Below are 21,402 nucleotides of genomic sequence, written 5' to 3'. Positions count from 1 at the left end.
GATGCGGAAATAGAACTTAAGAAATTAGAAATGGAAGCAAAAGAGAGAGCTCGGCTACAAGAGTTGGAGAAGCTGTGAATGGAGAAGCTGTGAATGGAGAAGGATTACAGAGAAGAACACCACAGATTCCATCTCCAGGTTTTGGTGGAGGGTTTATAGCTAGCCAAGAGATTAGGTTAGTTCCACCATTTGATGAAGCTGGAATAGACAAATATTTCCAATGTTTTGAAAAGCTAGCTATAAATTTGAATGGGCCAAGAAGTCAGTGGTCCCTTATGCTGCAGAGTGTGATTAGGGTAAAGGCTCAACAGATTTACTCTGCCCAGACAATTGCACAAGCTGCAGATTATGATGTGGTAAAAGAGACCATCTTTAAGGCCTATGAATTAGTTCTGGAGGCCGACCAACAAGGGTTTAGGAACATAAGGAACACCCCAACCCAATCATATACTGACTTTGCATATGAGAAGGTTGCATGCTTTGACCAGTGGTGTACTTCTAGAAACATAAATAATTATTATGATCAGTTAAAGGAATTAATAATAATGGAATTAATTAACTGATTTGTCCTCGATGACATCAAAACCTATCTCGATGAAAAAGAGACCACAACTTGGCAGGGTGCTGCTAAGAGAGCAGAAGAATATAACTTAACAGGTTTCGGTGGACATCCAGTAGAAGTTTTCCCAAAAGTCAGAGGGAAAGTCCAAACAAGGCAGCAAGTAAACATGAGAATAATAGTAGACCCAAAGATGAAGGGAAGGTGATCAAAGAGAAGCCTTCGGGTCTTCTCTGTTACTACTGCAAAAAGATTGATCGTGTGATCGCCAGTTGCCCTGTGTTGAAGAGAAAAAAAGGAAAAAGATGTTGCCCCATATGTTTGCATTCAGATTGGAAGGAGATCCAATGATCAGGAAAAATCCAAACTAATCAATGGGGTTAAGGACATTTTTTAACTGTTTGTGACTGAAGGTTCAGTGTCAATCTGAGAAGGGTCAAGGCCAGCGCCTGAGAAGATTTTAAGGGATACAGTGGCAGCTCAGTCACTGGTGCTAGATAGCAACTTAGATTTTGGTAAGGAAACTGACACTGGGGAGATTAACTTAATTCAAGGTATCAGGAGCAATATGGAACCTATTCCTTTACATCGAATAGTGCTAAGATCAGACAGTCAATGGACCAGTTATCATAGGTGTTTGGTCAACCTTACCAGTGGATGGGGTCTCCCTATTACTGGGGAATTACTTGGCAAAGGGATAGGTTGTTCCTGTGGTACATTTGCTAGCTAAGTCAAAAAGTGAGGTGTCCAATAAGGATTCGGATATTTACCCTGTCTGTGCGATAACTAGGGTGATGGCTAAGAAGATAGTGAACCTAGATAAAGCGGTGGAAAAGAATGTGGACCAAAACAAAATTGGTAGTGGTTTAGAACCAGTTCCAAGTAAAATTGACTTATTTCAAACTGAGAAATTGTCATTAGCCAATCCCAATCCTGATAATAGTGTGAAAGGTCTGGAACTGTCATTGTCTAGACAAGAATTCATCATACTATGAAAGGAATTCTATTATACTATTAAAGGAGGATCAGAACCTGCAGAGGTAAGAGAGAAAACCTTCTCCAAGGGAAAACTGAAAAAAGGGCTGGTAGGATACTATATTAAGGATGGCATGTTCATGAGAAAATGGGGGCCACCTTATATTCCTGTCAGCAAAACCTGGGCAGTGTTGCAGCAGGTCGTGGTACCTAGAACTTACAGAAACAAAATCATGACTATAGCTCATAGCACCCTTTTTGGAGGTCACTTTGGGGTAAATAAAACTGTCAATAAAATCACCAAACAATTTGGCCGACTGTAAGGAAAGATGTTGCACATTTTTGTAGGCTTGGTCCCATCTGTCAGATGGTTGGTAAACCTAACCAGGGTCCCCCAGTGGCACCCTTACACCCAATCCCACCTTTTAGTGAACAATTTTCCAAGGTAATTGTAGACTATGTGAGCCCATTACCTAGAACAAAAGCTGGAAATCAATGCTTACTGACAATTATGTGTGCCTCTACAAGATTTCCAGAGGTCATTCCTCTGAGAATATTGAAGCCAACATAGTGGCAAAAGCTTTGTTAAGGTTTTTCCCTCTAGCAGGCCTGCCCAAGGAGATACAATCAGACTAGGGGAGCAATTTAATGTCAGGCTTATTTCAACAAGTAATTTATAAGTTGAGGGCTAAACAGATTGTGTCATCTCCCTACCACCCAGAGAGTCAGGGAGCATTGGAAAGAATCCATTCAACCTTAAAGAATACGATGAGAACTTATTGCTTTGAACTTGATAAAGATTGGGATGAAGGAGTTCACTTACTTTTATTTGCCATAAGAGAATCAGTCCAGGAATCACTTGGTTTTAGTCCATTTGAGCTAGTTTTTGGACATGAGGTGAGAGGTCCTCCAATGTTACTAAAGGAACAATGGACTAATCAGGATATTCAGTTGAACTTATTGGATTATGCCTCTAAATTTAAAGAATTATTACAGAAAGCCTGTGAAATGGCAAAAGAAAATCTGAAAGGCAATCAACAGAGAATGAAAGTCTGGTATGATCGTAAAGCAAGGGTAAGGATTTTCAAGCCTGGTGACAGGGTTTTAGTATTGTTCCCTACCCAATTGTATCCCCTTATGGCTAGGTTTTCTGGACCATATTAGATTCGATCTAAAATTAATGAGGTTACATATGTAATTAAAACAATGAATCGCAGATAGATGAGTCAGGTCTGCAATGTAAATATGATCAAGCCATATTTTGAGCATTTGCCTCCTAATTCAAAAATTTGTTTCCAGATGTACCACGATGAACTTCCATATTGTGTCATGATGTGGACATATGTGATGCTAAGGCTATTAAGCAACATCCTTACCAGATGAATCTGGAGAAGAGTAGGTTAATGAATCATGAACTTGATTATATGCTAAAGAATGAAATCATCCATAAGTCAACTTCAGATTGGAGTTCCACCATACATGTTGGTATCCAAGGCAGATGGCACAGTGAGATTTTGTACTGATTACAGGAAGGTTAATGTGGTGACAAAAATGGATGCCTATCCAATTCCTAGAATCGATGATTTTGTTGACAAAGTTGGAGGAGCTAAATTTATGACTAAGATGGATTTGCTAAAGGTGTGTATCGTTAACAGAAAGAGCCAGAGAAGTTTTGGCATTTGTAACCCCATCTGGGGTATAATGTGATGCCCTTTGGGATGAAAAATGCTCCAGAGACTTTCAAGAGAATGATAAATTCAGTGATTCAGGGATTGAGGCACACAGGTGCTTACCTGGATGATTTGTTTATAGGTATTCAAACCTGGAAGGAGCAGGTGATAGAATTAAAGGAATTATTTACTTGTTTGTCAAAAGCCAATATTACTGTTGATTTGAGCAAGAATGAGTTTGGACATGTGACTGTCATGTACCTAGATTTTATTGTAGGACGTGGACAATTAGTGCCAGTGGAAGCAAAAGTTGTAACCATTTCTAAGTTCCCTGCCCCAATTAATAGGAAAAGCCTATGGAGATTTTCCCTCTCACAAAATTGTTAAAGAAGGGAGAGAAATTTATTTGGTCAGAGGATTGCCAAGAGGCATTCATAAAATTAAAAGCCATTTTATGCCACCAACCCATATTCAAGTCCCCGGACTTCGGGAAACCTTTTTTTTCTCTAGCTGTGGACACCAGTGACGAAGCTGTGGGTGCTGCAGAAAAAGGAAGGTAACAAAGTTTATCATCCTGTGGCATACTTTTTGAAGAAATTCACTGAACACCAGAAGAACAATTCAACAATTGAAAAAGATCTGTTGGCTTTACAACGTTTTGATATCTACATTTATACAGCACAATTTTCTATGTTGAATGAAGAATTAGAATAGATGGTTATTGAATTTGAGTTTGATTTTACAGGAATATGATCTAATGATAACCCATATTAAGGGGAGATATAAGTTTTGATTGTCTCTCTGTGTTAAAACTTGTAAATGCAGAAATGCTTGTATTTGTTTATAATGGAAAATGATACTTTCCGTGTACTTTAGCTTTGCATTTTTGCTAACTGTTAAAATGTTACTGCAGACAAAAAAATTATTTATTGATGGGAGGTGTAATGGACCTTGACTATTATGTTTTTTGACTGGAATGAATTTACTGCTGGAGATTTAACAGATGTAGTAGCACTAAGCTACCACTAGGAAATTTTCACAGCTATCAAAGCATGGGAACCATGCTCTAGAAGTCCATCGGCTGGCAGGAGAGCAAGCAAGCAGTTCTTAACCTCTCTCCACCAATGGGGAGATCTGGAGTCAGTGCTGGGCAGTTTAAAAACCCCAGCGGCTAGTTCTGAAAAGGTTTATTGGTGGAGTGTGAGGGATTAACCAGTGACCAGGAGGTTATTGAACTTCACTCATTTGTTTGTGTTCCTCCCAATTGCTGCTGGGGAGTGTAACAGGGGGGGTCTCAGGAGGATGCCACTTTGGATCACTTTTCACCAAACAAGATTGCAGAGATTCAGCCTGGCTTTTAAAGCAATACTAATATCTGGGTCACAGCATTATTGAAGATGGAGACTTGCTTGGAGCCTCTTGCAGCTGTTGGCTGTGAAATTGTTCAATAGCATCCATGATTGGAGGTGGCAGGACTGTAGTGTATTTTTTCAAAAGCATAATTTACACACTTATCCTCCAGAACTATTTCATTCAGATAATTCCACCCAGTGATAGCTTTGAAGTAATTCATTTTGTAATAGAACTTAAAATCATTTGAATTTTAAAAAGGTGTGACAGTATTTTCAATTAAGATATGTTGATGATAAATATTTTGTTTTGTAGATGACCCTCAAGAAAATATAAAAGAATTGATCTGATAATGAGATTGCTTAGTTATACTTATTTGCAATGCAATAGAACCTGATTCCAGCCATTGATAACCATGCTGCACAATCACACCTACACCGTACAGTTTTGAAATGTGAGAGGAAACCAGTCTCAGGGAGAACATACAAACCAATTATTGAAGGATTGTGAGATAATCTCAGTATACTTCCCCAAATTCATTCAGAAGACATCATCACCCTAGTCCCAGCTGAATCAAACCAAGTAGAGGTGCATATTGGCTGCAAAAGCACAAAGTGCAGGAAGAGAGTTAAGCCGCTTTCATGTGCTCAGATGCAGCTGGGGGAGTGCAGCTGGAATGTTCAGGTGGCTACGGAGAAGATGGTTTTCTGTCACCTGAATGTGCCGGCTGAAGGAGAGCCGGTTTCAAGTGAACACCGACCGGCTCCTATGGACTGTGGCCATAGTCCCACTGCCACTTTCAGGTGCAACGGGGGATTCTCCAAGCCAGACAATATACCTGCAGGAGGAGGGTTAGGTAAGTGTTCCTCCTAGCCAGGTTCTCCACTTTCAGGTGGCCACCTGACAGCCACATTGGAGTAGAATAGACGCTTTTACAGTCAGGTATTCTGGCCACCTGAAAGCAGCTTTAGTCATTACTAGTGCAGCAGCACTGATTCTACAGCCACTAGCAGCCTTGAATGATGGGCAGAAATGTTTTTTTTTAATTGCCGTCAAACTGTGAGTCAACTGGTATCAAATAAATATTTATGAGTACTAATGTCTGAGTGCACCCACTCTACATATTTGTATGAGAGATATGTATATATTACATCAATTACTGGACATCTGCTCAAACTGAAAACATGATTTATGCAATAAATTGGAAGCAAATTGACAGCCATTGCCATAGGCTTAATTTTCGTTCCTTTATTGTAAATAGGGTCTTCGTGGCAACAGGAAAAGACCCATCCAAAAAGTGCATGGTTCACCTTTGATATGCAGATCAGATTTCAATGGCACACACTAGGATAGATCTGGGTTTAATGTAAAGGTTAATCTAGAGAGCAGTGATAGTTTCCCACCAAGTTATCTGCCAGTGTATCTGATGTTGACTGCGATAAAGGGTTTTGAAATATTAGTTATGGACATACGCATATCTAGGGTATAGCATGTGGGGCACAGAACCTGGGTGCCACTTGCACCACTGTCCTTACCTTACTTGTCCAATATCTGAGTCCCTAGCCCAATAATGAATATCCATCCCAGGGGTGCAGTGCTGCACTGCTGGGGCTCGCTTGAGCACCCTGGAGTGCAGCACTGGGCTGGCATCTCACTGAGCCACTTTGGGGCCATTCCAGCACCTCGCTCAATCTGGGATGAATGGTCAAAATTGACATCTTTGTCTTCCTTACCCATAATCCCCCATTCAGCTGAAACCACTCTAGTTCATTTTGCTCATTCATCCTGCATTGACCAGAGCTGTGGAGAGTGGTAGTGATGCTGGCACACTGTCAAGCTTATGGAAAAAGCACATTTTGAAGATGGGTTGTGAGTTCTTATACAAGAGGAAATGGTTGGCTGTATAATGTTTCACCTGAAATAAGGAAAACAAAAAGGAACTCTGTGGTGACCTGAAAGAAAGAGGTTATCATCTGGAAAACCCTGATGGGGCAAGACACTGAAGTGGCTGATCGGAAGGAATCAGATGGTGTCCAATGAACAACAAATCTCTCTCTGAAAACCAACAAGAACCTTCCTGAGCAGTAACCATTTATCTTTCAAGTACCAAAGCCTGTTGAAATTCATATAAGTTAAATTCTGTGCACAGAATAAGAATTGGCTAATAGCAGTGAACTTGGAGGAGTGAGAAGTGAGATTGGACTGTGAATCAAAGAACTTTACTGAACTTCTATACACATTACATACATGTGCACTTAGAATTAGAAGGGGGTTACATTAGATTAAGTTAATAGCAATAAGTTAAAGTTTGATCCTGTTTTCATGTTTAAAGATAATTAAAAGCAACTTTTGATTAAGCAACCATTTGTCTTGGTGAATTTCTATTGCTGATGGGTTTTGGGGTCCTCTGGGCCCATAACAATTCTGACATTTTTTGCTTGCAGCAGCTATACAGGTACATAAAACACACAAACAAACAATAAATATAAATTAAATGATCATACTGTGCTACCAATCAACCACAATCAGACAGAGAATTGTGATTAATAAGCTCTAATCAACACAAAGTGTTGGCACAGCTGACATGTTGCTGGCCCGTTCCAAGGCAGGTACTGAGGGAGGGGTTTGAGCATAACAGCCTTTATGGGGATATCTAGCAAGGAGGAGTCACAGGTTTAGTGGGCGGGCCAGCCCATACAGTACATTCATACATAGTGTAGCACCACAATCCAATAGAGAAAATAAACTAATAAATGTGAAAGTATAGATAAATGTTAACAGTTGTTATACTGCAAAAAAATGTATATTTCATTAGTGGTCCCAGAGTAATTCATGATTACACTAATACAGGGAAGTTCAAAACTGTTCTGAAAGCTAGCGGAATATGATGTTAGGCTTCTATAGCTTCTACCTTAAAGTAGTGGTGAGGAGAAACCATGACCATGGTGATAGGGGTCCTTTATGATGTTAGCCACACTCTTGATGACATCAGTGTCTGTGATGACTTGGCCATTTCGTCACTTAGTGAAGCCTTTAGCATTCCTGGACACTTGCATTTCCAAACCAGGTAGTGACAAAACCAGTTAATATACTTTCTGAAAAACACCTGTGGGAAGTTTGATAATTTGATGACATGCTGAATCTCCATAGAATTCTTAGAAAGTAGTGAGGAAGATTTTTTATTGTTTTGTTGGGCTTTCTTGACTCTCAGACTTCTTGTTCACTCAAGTTCCTATTCTTCCTGCCAACAGAGATCTTTAATTTATTTAGTGCATACAGTGGTCCCTCCACATCCATGGTTGTGATTTCCATGAAGTCAGTTCCCTATTGTCAACCATGGCCCAAAAGTATTAAATGTTAAACCCTAACCCAACTGTCATGGAATCACAGTGCTTGTGTTCAAGTAAACCTTACATATTTATGGAATGTAATACATTCAGTAATTGTTAGTTATTGTTAATTTCTTATTGTGCCTAATATGTAAATTAAACTTTATCAGAGGTAAGTATATATAGGAAAAAAAACATAGTATATATAAGGTTCGGTACTATTGTGGTTTCAGGCATCCGCTGTGGGTATTGGAACATATCTCCTGTGGATGAGGGGGACTACAGTATAATTTTGTAATGTTACAATTTCATCATAATTTTAACAGATTACATTTCATATCAAGCTGCATAAAACCAACTAATATGACCAGAGGGATAGATTTAAGAAACATTCAGGAGAAGGAGAGAAATTTAGGTAGGAAACTTCATAGTTTTGGACCAAGTCTGTCAAAGTTCAGACAGTGAAAATCAAGGGTTTACAATAAGCAGAAGAGGGATTTGAAGGGACCCAGACATGCACAATATTACAAAGAGAGAGAGAGAGAGAGGAAAAAGGCTCTGCCACTCAACATGCCCCATCTCGAAGAATAATAAAACTTTTAGATGCTTTTTTTTTCAACTTCAGCGGTTGCTGTTTAATGAGGCTCAAAATAAAATAAGAGAAATATGATAAGAATTTTATTGCTGAATAAAATGAATGTGATGATGTGTAAGTCAATCATTTTAAACAGTTTTACTAAAAATTACAAGAATTTCTATTCATGGTACTTTTACTCAAAGGAAAGAATACAAAAAATAATCAGTAAATTGTGTTAATGTGATCTGTAAATGTGTATCATAATTTATTGCAAAGGTAGAATATCTGATGGAGGACCTCAGTTTTCTTCAGGCTGACTTCCAGGCCAAACATTTTGGCAGTTTCCGCAAAGCAGGACGTCAAGCGCTGAAGAGCTGGCTCTGAATGGGCAACTAAAGCGGCATCATCTGCAAAGAGTAGTTCACGGACAAGTTTCTCTTGTGTCTTTTTTGCTTGCAGCTTTGCAGCTCCCCACCATGACTACCAGCCCCCCCACATCTCCATCGGGCACACAAAACTCAAAACGGTCAACCAGTTTACCTATCTCGGCTGCACCATTTCATCAGATGCAAGGATCGACAATGAGATAGACAACAGACTCGCCAAGGCAAATAGCGCCTTTGGAAGACTACACAAAAGAGTCTGGAAAAACAACCAACTGAAAAACCTCACAAAGATAAGCGTATACAGAGCCGTTGTCATACCCACACTCCTGTTCGGCTCCGAATCATGGGTCCTCTACCGGCACCACCTACGGCTCCTAGAACGCTTCCACCAGCGTTGTCTCCGCTCCATCCTCAACATCCATTGGAGCGCTCACACCCCTAACGTCGAGGTACTCGAGATGGCAGAGGTCGACAGCATCGAGTCCACGCTGCTGAAGATCCAGCTGCGCTGGATGGGTCACGTCTCCAGAATGGAGGACCATCGCCTTCCCAAGATCGTATTATATGGCGAGCTCTCCACTGGCCACCGTGACAGAGGTGCACCAAAGAAAAGGTACAAGGACTGCCTAAAGAAATCTCTTGGTGCCTGCCACATTGACCACCGCCAGTGGGCTGATAACGCCTCAAACCGTGCATCTTGGCGCCTCACAGTTTGGCGGGCAGCAGCCTCCTTTGAAGAAGACCGCAGAGCCCACCTCACTGACAAAAGGCAAAGGAGGAAAAACCCAACACCCAACCCCAACCAACCAATTTTCCCTTGCAACCGCTGCAATCGTGTCTGCCTGTCCCGCATCGGACTGGTCAGCCACAAACGAGCCTGCAGCTGACGTGGACTTTTTACCCCCTCCATAAATCTTCGTCCGCGAAGCCAAGCCAAAGAAAAGAATATCTGAACAAAGTTTGTTAATTTTTATTTGGCAAAATCATTTCCCTGCCTCATTAAACAGGGGACTGATCCTAAAGTTACCCTCCTCTCAAAACTTCTCCAATCCCAGCCCCCCCAAAAACTATTACAATAAGTAAATTCAGAGGAAGAACCATTATTAAGTAATGACTGATTCTGTTTGAGTTGGTGAGAAATAAATGGATTTACTGATGGGAGTCTGACAATATTATTACACTTTGCCACGTTAGATAAGCAAGTCACAGGATGAATGTTTGGAATGAAGCATTGAGAGAATAGTCGATTGATGCTATTTTCATTGAACCTGAACAACTATTTGCAGATGACAACACCAAGAAATAGCCACTAAGTGGAGAATGGGAACAGAACAGAACCTTGGAGGAGTCCAGGGGTTGTACTCGATAGAAGGAAAATAACATTGGCTTGTTTATGTTTGAAGAGCAAGATTGGACACTATTGAGGGAGACCAACAAAGCTGTAAGAAAAAGAAAAACGTTGAGGGAAGATGAAATTCATTTTTGCTTTATTTGGGCTATTTTGAATCTGCGGGAATTGTTTATTTTACTTTTGTATTTTTTTTCTCTTAATACCAGTCATATATAACATCTGGCAAGGGGTTTGAGTTTTTCGCCTCTACTATTTTCTTCTTTCCTACTTTTTTGTATTATTAGGTTTTTTTTTCTAAAAAAAAAGGTATATACTATTTAGAGTATGAATTATGGATATGATTTACAATTTATGTATGTTAGAATATCTTATTTAGTTTATGTAACTGTCCATGCTATTTTATTGAACTCTACCCTTTTTGTTTGTATATGTTTTTATTAAAATTAATAAAAATATTTTAAAAAGCAAAAGAAAGAATCAATGGGGGAAGGATAATTTTTTCGTTTGAGCTTATTTCAGCAGCAAGTTCAGGGATGATGAGCATGGACCTAAAAGACACAAGGAACAAAAAAAAACCTATAGAGGAAAAGGGCTGGTAAGGTAATTGACAGGTGGTGCGAGTAGATGGTGAGGTCTTGAGGACGATATCTATTTCATGATGTATTCTTGAAAGAGAAAACACAAAGATTCTGGAGAAATTCAGCAGGTCTGCAGTGTCCGTCATAAACACAAGCTAAACAGAGACAATAATATTAGGTTAATTTCAAGATGGATCTTTGTCTGGATACTTAATATTCCTGGAGTGGATTTTGGTCCTTGGTGGCCACATCTTGATTTGTAATATGTTGTCCACTGTATATTGTTTTCCTTTACTAAAATTTAGATTTATTGATGTGTCAGTTCCATTAAAAAAGTAGCCTATTATTCAGAGTTACAGCTGCATTGATTTCTCAGTACTTGCAACAATGAATGAAATATTTCCTCTGATAAGCATGTTTCCTTGACCTCATCTGTAATTTTAGTGACAGTCAGGAAAAAAAATAGTCTGGATGAGAAAACAGAGTTACAATCTTTTTGAATGTATTTGTCTTAGTCAAATGTGTTGATAAACAACTAGGATTTTTGCGTCACCCTATTACACAGAATCAACTGCATGGAAGATGGAACTATTTGCATAAGTGACAATGAAGAGGGAGGATGGATAAAATCTGCACCTGCAGCCCAATCAACCTATGCCCTTGTCAATGTTCCACAGGAGCATTCTCCCACTATGATTCCTCCTACCCACCTGCCTACTGTGTCAACCCTTGCCTTTCTGCTCCATTTTTGAATCAATCTGTTCCACAAACAGTGTCATCTGTTTCAGTTGATCTGTTTGGTAGCAAGTTTCACCATCTCATTACTTTCTGTGTTGATAAGTTCACCCTAAATAATTTATTGGATCATTTATTTGCTACCTTATATTCCTCTAGCATCTTACTTTCAGGTTTTTGCTCTTGTCCAAATAAAATTGCTCTGACATCATCCACCCTTTGTATAAGTTGTCTCTGCTCAATTCAGGCAAATTTCCTGTAAAAGTTATTCTCACTCTCAGATTCTTATTGTCACATGGAGAGTGAAAATGAATATAAAAGTTCATCTGTCTGCTAAATAAAGCAAACTTTTATGTGGCACGTAACACGTAATTTTTTTTATAATTCCAGAAGACAAGTACTTTTCAATCAGTATGATGTCATCAGGTTATGCTGATTCCAAGTTTAGTTTCCCCTCTTAAATTTCTACTTGACCATGAACATGTGGTCTCCTTAAGTCTCCTATTAAAGTGAACTACCTCATATTTCACTGTATTGGGGCAGACCATGCTTCATCTGCTCCATCATCTATGTTTACAACCTATACTATTTTCCCTTGCTGTTTCAGCTTCTCCCCCTACGCCAGGAATGATCTTGGGGATAAGAAGGTGAATGACTGAGGAGAGTTGGATAGCTTTGGACTTGTACCTGCTGGAGTTTAGCAGGATGAGAGGGGATTTTGCTAAGAATGACTGAATATTGAAAGGCCTGAATAGAGTGGAGGTGGAGAAGTGTTTTTTTTCCAGTGGAGGGAGAGACTAGGATCAGGGGGCACAGCTCAGAATAAAAGAATGTCCCTTTCAATCAGAGATGAGGAGAAATTTATTCAGCCATTGGGTTGTGAATCTGTGAAACACATTGCCTAAGGTGACAGTGGAGGCCAAGTCATTGGATGTATTTAAAGAAGAGATTGAGAAGTTCTAGATTAGCAAGGATGTTAAAGGTCACAGCAAGATGGCAGGATAAATCAGGAGACAGAAAAAAATACATCAGCGATGATTCAAATGGCTGAGCGGAATTGATAGGTTAAATGGCCTAATTCTGCTCCTATTTTATGGTCATGGCATTGTTTGTGGGAATGTGGGCAAGGAGTGCAGGTGGAAGGTTTCGTAATGGCCCAGGTGTTGGCTTGATCAGTTGAATGGGGCTGTGTGCCTGGTGTGGCCAGAAGGAGAAGATGGGTGAAGTGCCAGTTGATGAAATAGACAAAGGCGATGTGGTCAAACAATAATCAAGGCTTTTATTTGCAGAAACTAACAGTACAATAATGAAAGACAATGGGTACATACACAGTTATACCCAAGGGGAGTGTCCTTAATAGAAGAGATAATGCACAGCCAATGTTAGTACAGCAAGGCTCGCCGAAGGGAAGACAGGTAGCTGAGCATAGATTCAACACAATGGGAGTATTGGGTGGTGTACAACGAAGGTTGGGGATGTGGGGAAAGAGCGTTAACAGGCATCAGGATTATCAGTGAGATTCCAAGCAATGTTATTCAGCTCTGATGATTCATATTTAATATGAAATCTGATTTGTCTGTACTGGTGAATATAATTCTTACACAGCCATGTTACTTTATCATGATGGTGTCTCCTAAATCTACAGAATTTTCAGTTTATAACATTAGAACTTGACAGTAATGGTAGGATTCTAACTTATGCATTAGAAAATCTATACAAGCTAGAAAGACCTTTCAGAGTAGCACAGGACTCAGTTTTCAAACCTGCTGTAGTCGTTTAGGTAGGAGTGAAAACTTTTGCAGAATTTCCTCCAGTGTCCACCAACTATAGTCCATCATCAGTCGAAACAGAACATTCCTTGCTCTGCTGTTTGTGGTTTCTCGCCTTCCAGAAAATGGTTTCTGCACTTACCTTACACTTTTGCACAATTATCCACCAATTTCAGAATCAGAATCAAAGTTTATTGTCATGAACACATAACACAAAATTCATTGATTTGTGCCAGCATTACACGTGCAAAAATTTCTATTACATCTAAAAATTAAATAAATTAGTGCAAAGGAAGAGAAAAAAGTGAGGCAGTAGCTGTGGTTCATTGTCCATTCATAAATCTGGTGGCAGAGGGGAAGAAGTTGTCTCTATATCATTGGATGATCATCTTCAGGCTCCTGTACCTCCTTTCTTTTTTTAAATATTTTATTTAAAATTTTCCATCCATGCAATTATTATTGTTCAATTTAAAAATTGCAGTGATTAACCCCACCCCTTGCAAGCCCTCCCCTCCCTCTTTACCCCCCCCCACTATAAAAGTTATTGTAATAACAATAGATACAACATACAGTTATATAAAATAATTAAAGAAAATATTAATCTGGATTGCACAACGGTTGGATCATCAACATTGCATATGCAGGCTCCAAATTTGTACAATAGTTAAATATTTATTTCTCAAATTATATGTAATTTTCTCCAAAGGTATACAATTTTGAATTTCTGAATGCCATATTTCCATACCCAAATGTTCATCTGATTTCCAAGTGATTGCCATATACTTCCTTGCCACTGCCAAAGCCATTTTGATAAATTTGACTTGATAAAATTATAGTTTTAATTCATCTTGTTCCTTCTATATTCCCCTAGTAAAATGAATCTAGATTTTGTGGAATAACAATGTGTTCTAAAAAAAATGTTCTAAATCCATCCAAGAAGTTCTAACTTTAGAGCATGACCAGGTAGAATGAAAAAAAATGTTTCCTATTTCTTCATCACATCTAAAATATTTATCTGATAAGTCCAATTTCATTTTGTGCAATTTTTGTGGTATTAAATTATTATATTGAACTAAACTGTATTATAATATTTCTAATATTTGTCATACTGTCTCGAGCAGTGTTTGCCCATATTTTCTCATCAATTGTAATATTTAAATCAACCTCTCATTTCTGTCTAGATTTATGAACACACTGTTTAATAGTGCCTGCTTGTAATAACATGTACATTGCAGAAATAAATTTTATTTTTGACCAAGGACAGGACTGAACCTACTGCGGGGGATTTGACAGCTGCTAGGGGCTTTAGTAGTGCTGCGCTATTAGTAGGGGACTTTGACAGCTCTCACAACTCAGGAACCACACGCTGGAAATCTGTGGACTCGCAGGAAAGCGAGCCTGCCACTGTTAACCTCTCCACCAATGGGGAGAGCTGGAGGCAGTTTATAAACACCAGTGTGCTAGTTTGAAGAGGTTGGACAGTGGATTGGACTGCAGGCAATCAGACAGTCAGTCTAATGGTGAGTGCTCACCCAGCAGCTTCAGCAAGCAACAAGCTGAGTTGCTTAGTTTACAGGTGTTAGCACTGCTGTCTGGAGCTGTATGTCAGTGTGTTCACCCAGTAGTTTCAGTGGGAAAAGGAAGACTGAGCTACTTTGCCCACAGGTGTTAGCACTGTTATTCTGACACCAGTTTGGGAAACTCTGATATGCAGACTGTGTGTGGGACTGACCAGTGCCTCTCCTGTCCCCTTTCTAGAGGAGGACTTCATATGACAGGAGTCAAAGGACCACTCACGCCAAGATGTCCAAAGAAGAGTACATATGTTTCAGAAGGTCAACTTATTAACCGTAAAGAGGGCTTTGGAGGCATGAACCACATGTGGTGACCAGGAGGTCACTGTGAAAACTCTCGGGTAAAGGAAGTAAAGGGTGGTTGCTGCCACATTCGAACCTCAAGCCAGTCTTGTGTTCCTCTGACGGGGTTGGAAGTCTATAGGGACCACGATCATCTGGATACACCTCAATCTAAAAGACCAATGGGCAAGGAAACAAATAATCCTAAGATAAGAGAGCAGATCTGTGAGCTGTTCCTTCTTGACTCGCAGATGACGTGACTGATGTGGGGGTTTTGTTTGGGGAATTTTGGTGATTTTTTGGGGGACATTTCAGAATGGTCTGGATTTTTTTTTCCACATAGACTGTATAATAATCTGTGGTTTATATACAGTAGCCATTGAGGCTGATGTCCGGGTGTTAAGTTTAGTGGATTAATTCTATTATTGTTAGTTTGTTAATAAATTTTGTGTTAAACTTAATTCATTTGTTTGTGTGCCTCAGTTGGCACTGGGGAATGTAACACTTAGTATAATCTCTCCTGATAAGAACCTCCAACTCACTACAAGCCAGAAAATACATGGTTGGACTTCATTTTTTTCCGCAATAATCGCTCAATTGAAAATAGCAAAAAAAGTGCATTTCAATAATTTCCTATATTTTTCTTAACAGTTGAAAAGATATCAATTGACCTTGTTCATAACAATATTCTACATTTTTAATACCATTGCAAAACCAGATATTTAAAAATTGGTTATCTTTAGTAAAAGGTATAAGATTGTTTTGATTCAAGGATGTTTTAGGTGATATACTTCCTTTTGTTCCTATTACATTATTTATCTTGTTCCAAATGATAATCAAGTGTTTCACACCAGTTATTAACTTAGAATCCCATATATAAATAAATTCCTCTGTTGATTTCCATCTATATTTTGACTCATGCTACTTTTCCTGATCTCTCAAATAAAGAAGTAAGAAACCTCAAATGAACTACTTGATAATACTTCTTCCATCCAGATGCTAACAGTGAGAAGGGGAAACAGCATGGATCGTGAAGGTCCTTGATGATATAGGCTGCTTTTTTGAACACATTGGAATATTCCTGAAGAGATTTTGATAAAATATCATCACTTGAGTCCTCCTAAAACTAACAAGTTTATTGAAAAAGAATCTTAGGACACAAACTACAAATCTGAAGAAATAATGCAACACTTCCTTTTCCATAAATTAAAGAAATGCACAAGTAACACAAACATTATTAATGTTATAAGTCCTAAAATATAATTAATTATGTATCAAATCGAATTTGTACAAATTGCCTTAGCAGTTTCTAGGAAATATAGAACAATATCTTGGAAGTCTGATACAGATTTAGATATGGAAAGATGACATGCAGAATTTCATAGCTTATACCACTTGAGAAGATTAATTACAGTTTATAAAATAAATGTCATTTATTTTGGAAAATATGGCACCCATATTTATAAAATGTGGGGGTGTATGTTTAATAGACTCCCTGAAGACCTCATTTCTTGGTAAGCTCCAATATTAGACTGTATGATATAAATGCTCTATTCCTTGGCAGTCTCTGGTCCTTTTTTTTCTTTCTTTTCTCCTTCTAGGTGTTTGGGGGAAGAGAGGGGGTGGGTTATATACGATGTAGAACTTTTTGAAATAATTTTTGAATCAAATGTAGTGTAATTCTTATTGCGGCTTAAAATTGGTAAATGAAGTATTTTTTTAAATAGTAACACGAACATAAAAATAATAATGCATCAGTAATGAAGTAAAATAATGAGGGGTGCTAATCTCCTTTACATTGTTCCAATAGGTGCTGTTAATCGTTACAACTACAACATTTGAAAAGAACCCTTTCTAATTAGATGTCTTTCTTTCCTACTGCTAAAAAAGCATTGAGGAGCCAGGATAACATCTTACTGTTAATTATGATCATGAAAAAAGCGGCAGTTTCTTTTTCAAAGCTGTTTGAAGATCCACCAGTGCATGAGTTCTGCACCTGTCTCCTTCACCTAGTGTTCTTTGATAGCAATTTGAAGCAGCAGAGAATAATTACACTTTATTATTACAAATGCACTAATCATTACAAATGCACAATGACAATCATTTCCACTGCAATTTTACTTCATCAGAGTTAATCATTCCATCTTTTTGGATGATTGGCATTATATGAAAATCACAGAGAGAAAGATGAAGATAAATTATTCTTTGCAATTAAATTTAGCATCAGAATATAGAACAGGAGGTATGGCCTACTTTAGGAAATGATGTCAAGGCCAAATAGAGACAACAGAAATCTCACTAAAATTCTACCCTTGTTGGTAGGCTTATTATCAAGAAAGATAACAGGAACACTGGTTATTCTCACAGAGAATTTAAAGACAGAAAAGGGATTAAACAGTGTCCATCAGGTCATTAAGTTAGCAGCTAAAATAATTTACAAGAATATTGTCAAAAGAATGAAAAAAAAATGAAATGTTATTGAGATATGGAGGATCATTTACCAGGATATGCCAAATATTATAAGGAGGGGCTTGATAGACTAGGAGTTTAACTTATTTTATTTAATTTTAAATGTAGACATAGAGTATGATAATAGACTCTTTTGGCCAATGAGGCTGTGCCACCCATTTACACCCAATTGACCTACAACCCCTGGTACATTTTGAACAGCAGGAGGAAACTGGAGCACCTTGGGAAAACCCACACAGACATGGGCGGAATGTACAAACTCCTCTCAGACAGCATGGGACTCAAACCCTAGTCCCTATAACAGCATTCCATAAATGCTACTCCAACTGTACCATTCCTCCTGGAGTGTAGGAGACTAAGGGTGGATCTCATAGAGATACATTAAAATCCCTGCTTTCAAACATTCAAGCAACTGACAGCATCTGCAAACAGTAAAAAAATTGAGGAAAATAAATTTTAAAAATTAAAATAAATAAAATAATAGGTTAACAACAACATAAGTTTAAAATTGTAAAAGTAAATGTTCTCTGAATTAATACATAAACATTGTGTGAATATGGGAGCAAATATTCAGCCAGTGGTATGCCTTGGTTATGCTTTGTTTGTCGCAGCTGTTTGAATAAAATTTGCAAAAATTGTGATTGAATAAAATGGCATCGCCTAGGGTGAAGAATTGGTTGATGCCACTCGCTGTTTGGTAATTCTTTAATTTATTTTTAAATTTAGACAAACAGCACAGTAACAGGCCTTTTTCATCCCATGAGCCTCTGCTACCCAATGACATCCAATTGACTTACAACCCCCTGGTATATTTTGTAGTGTGGGAGGTAGCCGGAGCCCCCGAATGAAACCCACGTCATTGTCATGTCTATCCCTTGAGGTTGAGGATGATAAACTTTGTTCTGTTGATCTATTTATACATTGGCTTTGAAAGTTTCTGTTCCTTCTCGGATGATGTTTGACAGAGTTTCCTGTTCTTGGCATTGGTTTCCTAATTGCTGTCATTGATGTTACATTTCTTCATGATGAGTCTTTAGATGTCTTTAAAACTCTTCTGTTGTCCACCTCTTTTATGTTTGCCTTTTTTTAAGGTGGGAATAGAAGATTTGTTTTGTCAGACACTTGTCTTCCATCCAAACAAAGTGTCCGCTCCATCTTAGTTGGTTCTTAATAACGTAGGCTTCAATGCTTGTTGTTTTTGCATTATTTAGCACACTGACCTTAGTTTTTCTGTCTTACCAGCTGATATTTAAGATGTTTCAAAGACAGCTTTGATAGAACTTTTCAAATGCCTTCAGATGTCGTTGGTATGTTGTCCAGGTTTCTGAAGCATGCTGAAGTGTTAGGATCATCACTGCTTTGAACACTAATGTTTTGATGTCCATTCGAACATCACGATCATAAAAAACTCTTATCTGGAGATGTCCAAAAGCTGTTCCAGTGCATTTAAGATAATGTTGGATCTTGTCATTAAGGGCCCACAATGAAAAGATGCCTGTGCATGTACTTGTTTAACGTGTACTTGATGTTGCACTCCAAGAAGCACATGACAATAAATAAATCAACCAATTAATTCCAATGGCATGAAAAACTACGATGATTAGGGCTGATGGGATTGTTTCAGCCTTTGTCCACCTTCGCAGCCATTAATTTTGAAGTAGCTTTGTCTGTCTATTCCACCATTGAAGTCTTGGTTGGATTGTTCTTTGTCAGGCATCTCACCTTCGACCTTACGGCCATGAGTTTCCCTACCAGGAACATAGCTCCAGACAACATCACTTGCAGGATCTCAGGACCACACAAGATTCTCCACCACAATAAGGTGAAATGGTAGACAAGGGGAGAATGTACAATTTCCTTACAGACAGTGCAGGATTCAAACCCCGGTCCCAATCACTGCCACTGTTGTGCTAACGGCTATTCCAACTGTGTCGCCCTAAAGTGTTTCATCCCTGATTAGTAAGAATTGCCTCAGTCAGAGGCTTTATCTGTAAACTTGGAGGGGGGGAGGTTAATTATCTAAAAAGGTATTGTTTATTTTTCAGGCAGTTCTGTGGAGGGGAAAGAAACAGCAGATGCAGCAACGGTTAAATGTTCTCAAAGAATTTGACTGAAAATAAAGTAAAATGCTTTCATGTTTATATATTCATGCAAGTGGAGTTTGTTCAGGTTAATTACAGTAGAGTATTTTTGTTTTTTCTTTTGAACTGTTAATTCTTAACACAGATATATTAGTTAGGCACGGTAAGAGTAAGTCTCAGGCTACCAGAAAATACATTTATCTGGAATCTACCCATCACTGGTATTGGATATCAGGGGATTTACAATATATAAAATTCTGAGAGCCACAGATAAGGTCAATGGTCAGTTTTTCTCCAAGTATATTTGAGTCTAAAATGAGAGGCCATGGTAGACCAACAACAAACTTGCACTCAATGTCACCAAAACCAAGAAGCTCGTTGTTGACTTCAGGAAGGGAAAACCAGAGGTGTATGATCCAATAATCATTGGGAGATCAGAGGTAGAGAGGGAGAGCAAATTGAAGTTCTTGGGAGTCACCATCTCGGAGGAACTTTCCTGGACCCAATACACTAATGGCATCATGAAAAAAGCACATCAGTGCCTCAACTTCCTCAGGTGTTTGCAGAGGTTTCAAATGATACCAAAAACCTGGCAACTTTCTACAGATGAGTGGTGGAAAGTGTGCTGACCTGCTGCATCACAGTCTGTATGGGAACACCAATCTTTCTTTCTTTCTTTGGCTTGGCTTTGCGGACGAAGATTTATGGAGGGGGTAAAAGTCCACGTCAGCTGCAGGCTCGTTTGTGGCTGACAAGTCCGATGCGGGACAGGCAGACACGGTTGCAGCGGCTGCAGGGGAAAATTGGTTGGTTGGGGTTGGGTGTTGGGTTTTTCCTCCTTTGCCTTTTGTCAGTGAGGTGGGCTCTGCGGTCTTCTTCAAAGGAGGTTGCTGCCCGCCAAACTGTGAGGCGCCAAGATGCACGGTTTGAGGCGACATCAGCCCACTGGCGGTGGTCAATGTGGCAGGCACCAAGAGATTTCTTTAGGCAGTCCTTGTACCTTTTCTTTGGTGCACCTCTGTCACGGTGGCCAGTGGAGAGCTCGCCATATAACACGATCTTGGGAAGGCAACGGTCCTCCATTCTGGAGACGTGACCCATCCAGCGCAGCTGGATCTTCAGCAGTGTGGACTCGATGCTGTCGACCTCTGCCATCTCGAGTACTTCGACGTTAGGGATGAAAGCGCTCCAATGGATGTTGAGGATGGAGCGGAGACAACGCTGGTGGAAGCGTTCTAGGAGCCGTAGGTGATGCCGGTAGAGGACCCATGATTCGGAGCCGAACAGGAGTGTGGGTATGACAACGGCTCTGTTTACGCTTATCTTTGTGAGGTTTTTCAGTTGGTTGTTTTTCCAGACTCCTGAACATAAAGCCCTCCAAAAGGTGGTGGACACAGCCCAGGTCATCATAAGCAAAACCTTTCCCATCAGAGGATAGCAACAATTAATAAGAATTCACACCACCCTGAACCTGCTCTGAACTTGCTGCTGCCATCAGGAAAGAGGTATAGTTGCCACAAGACTTGCACCACTAGGTTCATGAACAATTGCTACCCCCTCCACCGTCAGACTCCTCAATGACAAACTCAAGCATTGACTCATTTAAGGACTCTTATTTGTGCACTTTATTGATTTTTTTAAATTCTGTCTATATTGCAGTCAGTTTGCATTTGTTGCCTGTTTACAGTTGTTTTTAATTTTTTTACATGTATACACT

The 21,402-nt window shown here is 39.2% G+C and overlaps 2 long non-coding RNA genes across 3 annotated transcripts; one reads left to right on the top strand and one right to left on the bottom strand.

Moving 5' to 3' along the window:
- Positions 1 to 3,584: 3,584 nt before the first annotated feature.
- Positions 3,585 to 7,555, bottom strand: LOC138739925 (uncharacterized). Its single transcript, XR_011342569.1, has 2 exons — positions 7,466 to 7,555; positions 3,585 to 3,744 (listed from the first exon to the last, which is right to left on the bottom strand). It is a non-coding gene; the product is annotated as an uncharacterized lncRNA (long non-coding RNA).
- A 2-nt stretch (positions 7,556 to 7,557) lies between these two features.
- LOC138739924 (uncharacterized) lies at positions 7,558 to 19,745 on the top strand. 2 transcript variants are annotated; one of them, XR_011342568.1, is made up of 4 exons: positions 7,562 to 7,621; positions 10,133 to 10,287; positions 15,038 to 15,194; positions 19,650 to 19,745. It is a non-coding gene; the product is annotated as an uncharacterized lncRNA (long non-coding RNA). The 2 variants fall into 2 exon arrangements; XR_011342567.1 differs by lacking the exon at positions 10,133 to 10,287 and having other exon boundaries at positions 7,558 to 7,621.
- The last annotated feature ends 1,657 nt before the right edge of the window (positions 19,746 to 21,402 follow it).

Source organism: Narcine bancroftii, chromosome 7 (assembly GCF_036971445.1).
Source record: "Narcine bancroftii isolate sNarBan1 chromosome 7, sNarBan1.hap1, whole genome shotgun sequence".
NCBI lineage: Eukaryota > Metazoa > Chordata > Chondrichthyes > Torpediniformes > Narcinidae > Narcine > Narcine bancroftii.
This window is presented reverse-complemented; position numbering and strand designations above follow the sequence as displayed.